Source organism: Lathyrus oleraceus, chromosome 2, assembly GCF_024323335.1.
Source record: "Lathyrus oleraceus cultivar Zhongwan6 chromosome 2, CAAS_Psat_ZW6_1.0, whole genome shotgun sequence".
In the NCBI taxonomy this organism is placed as follows: domain Eukaryota; kingdom Viridiplantae; phylum Streptophyta; class Magnoliopsida; order Fabales; family Fabaceae; genus Lathyrus; species Lathyrus oleraceus.
In genome coordinates, this window is record NC_066580.1 from 5242468 (window position 1) to 5246097 (window position 3630).

Consider the following 3630-nt stretch of genomic DNA (forward strand, 5'->3'; position numbering starts at 1 on the left):
ATGCTTCAGCCATAGGAAGTTTGATGTACGCAATGGTATGTACTAGGCCAGACATTGGCCATGCAGTGGGAGTTGTAAGCAGGTTTATGACAAATCCAGGAAAAGCTCATTGGGAAGCAGTCAAGTGGATTTTGCGGTATCTACGAGGCACTAAAAAGAAATGTCTTTACTTTGGCAAAGGAGAAATAAAAGTACAAGGATACGTTGATGCAGACTTTGCCGGTGAAGTTGATCACTGAAGAAGTACGACTGACTATATATTTACTGTTGGTACTGGAGCAGATAGTTGGATATCGCGAATACAAAAGATTGTTACTTTATCCACTACTGAGGCTGAGTATGTAGCAGTCACAGAAGCTAGTAAGGAATTAATATGGATTCAAGGATTGTTAACAAAGTTGGGTTTCATCCAGGAGATGAGTGTTTTGTATAGTGACAGTCAAAGTGCAATACATCTAGCAAAGAATTCTGCATTTCATTCAAGAACAAAACACATTGATCTTCGTTATCACTTCATTAGATCTCTTCTTGAGGATGAGGTACTAACATTGAGCAAGACACAAGGAAGTGAGAATTCAGCTGACATGTTAACAAAGGTGATGACAATTGATAAACTGAAGTTGTGCTCTTCTTCAGTTGGCCTGCTAGAATAATAAATTGATAAACGTTGTTGTTTGACCAAGGTGTGAAGACTGATTAAAATCACTCTTCAAGTGGGAGATTGTTGGTCAAAATAAAAGAGAGATAAAGAGAGTATGAAGGAGAAACAAGAAAAATAATAGTAAAAAAAAACAATAATGGTTATGAGAACTTTGAGGAGATGTTAAATAATAACCATTCATCTTTCTTGTTTTATTGACTATAAAAGCCTTGTATCTTTCATTTGTAATCATCCGAACATAATTTCAATAAATTCTTTTAGTGTAATTGAGCTGTGAAATTTTTATGTGAGGAGAGGTTAATGAATTTATATATTTTATTTTTATTAAGTTTGTGTGTTTCCGCGTTAATTTGTTCTTCTACAAATCTGATAATATAGGAAAATTTTGCATAGTTTCCTAACATTAACTAATTAACACCACACTTAAAAAGCTCAACAAAATATTATAAAATGTTCGTGTTGAAGCGAACATTGTGAGGAAAAGAGATTAATTTGGAGTAGAGATATGATGATAACACCTTTGGACCTTTAGATCCTCAAATAATTAGGATAACCTTATGTTTCTTTAGAAATTTCAATTGTTACTGGTGGTAAGGTTTGAAAAATCATAATGAGAAGTAAAAAGGTTATTTTTCAATTATGATCACGAGTAAGTTTATTGATGAAAATTAAATTGTTTGGAAAGTGTGAGAATATGAATAACAAATTGTAAGCTAAATGAAGGTTACACATGTGAATACCTGTCAACAATACTTAAACATCATTGATATAAGGAACAATCAATGAAGCAGTATAAAAGGATAATATAGTAGAATAAAATCTCATAAGATTAGTAGCACCTGAGTAGAGAATTCAAACATTCTAAGACATAATACTATAAATAGTAAAAGATCAGGAGCATACAACTTTACTGCTAATTGCTAAATATTTAGTTCTAGAAGGATTACTAATAAACTCAAGAAGAAACTTCAATTGTTCCACATCACTCGGGTCGAAGGAGGAAATATCCATTTCCTCTTTTGCAAAACTTTCAATGTTAGGGGCACGTGTAGCAAAATGTGTCTGATTTTGGTACATATTTAAAGTGTCTCATCACCATTTAAGAACATTCTCCTTCCTGTGTGATTTGGAACACTTGTTCTTTGTATGTGATCCATTTGTAGTGTTCACAATATATGTTTTCACGTCCTTTCTTGGTTGAGGATATTGGTGGTCTATGTTTTCTGATTTTCTAGCTATTAGTGCTAACAAATCATGAGGCTTCTCATTAAGTATAGCATGAATATACAATCTAGGGGCAACAATCGCGATGGTGGAACCGTCACTATAAGAAAACTTCTCTCTAGTCATATGATATAGTGACGTGAAAATTATGTGACAAAAGAAAGGAAATTCAGACGTGATAATCACGTCGATACATATTTTTATTATTAAAAAATTGAGAGTCAGATTTGAATATGAAAAAGGCTGGAAAAAAACTTTAAAAAAATATTGGGACGTGGTAATCACGTCGCAACTTGAAAAGTAAAATAAAAAAAATAAAAAAGTCAGACATGCACAAGTTGACAAATAGGGGAAAATTTAAAATTTTCAAAATTTAAGTTGTGACGTAAAAGTCACTTCGCGACGTTAAATTAAAAAATAAAAAAATGTTTAGAAGGGAAAATTGTGAAGTGAAAGTCACGTGGAAAAGTTGTGAAGTGAAAATCATATGGCAGAGTTGTGAAATAAATTTGAGGAAGAAGCCGAATCTGGGTTGCTTGAGAGAGAGAAAAGTCATGCGTGATTTTCATTTCACAATTTTGTCACGTGATTTTCACTTCACAACTTTGTCACGTAATTTTCACTTCACAACTTTACCACGTGAAATAAAAAAGTCAGGCGTGCACAGGTTGACAAATGAGGGGAAATTTCAAAATTTCAAAATTTAAGTTGTGGTGTGAAAATCACTTCATAACGTTAAATTCAAAAATAAAAAAAATGTTTAGGAGGGAAAATTGTGAAGTGAAAATCACGCGGTTGATTGTTCTATATATTTTCGGATTTTCTCTCACTCACACAACTCAGATTCAACTTCTTTCTTAAATTTCTTGTTTCAATTTTTCCTCCTCCACCATTTTTCTTTTTCCAACATTTTTCCTCCTCTAATAGTTTTCCTCTTCTGTCTCAAATTTCAGCCTTCAATTTTCATCTTCAAATTAGAAGGTATTTTAAGATAGCTTATAAGGACCCGTCCGCACGGGAAAAGTTCATTTATATTTTAAATTATTTGTTGAAATATCATAAAAATAATGAGAGTTTAAGAATATTTAGAATATAAAAAAAGGATAAATATGAAAAATTTGGGACAAGGACTTTCCACTTAAAATAAAGAAGTGACGGAAAAAAAACTTAATGAACTATAATTGAAAACACAATAATTGAAAATATTTAATTTAATATTGTTTTATGATATAGTGTTTGTATTTAAAATATAATGCGTAAAACAAAATGTTTGAAGCGAAACATATAAAAAATACAATTGTAAATTTCACGATTAAAATGTTATATTAGAATTTGTTTAGAGCTATTTGACACTATCTTAAATCAATGAGTCAATAGTGATATTTTAAAATGATAATAAAAGTAATATTGGATCATAGAAATAATATCTCACCAATGAAGTCATACAAAAGTAGTTGCACTCAAACATGGAAATGGATATTAGCAGCATTGCTATAGAAGTGTTAGTTGCGACTTAAATGTTTAAGGTTATATATATTTAAATAAATAAAAAAGTATAATAAATTTGTACCTAGATAATATTATGGAGTATTTTTTTTTTAAATACCATTGGTAGTTTGACATAATGCTCTGTTGTGTTTCTCATGAATCAAGATATTCAATCAAACTTTATTTTTTACTCTTTAAATTGCGATCCAGAGATGTTTGTGACTAAAATTTTTCTTTTGGAAGTATAAATCAACCTA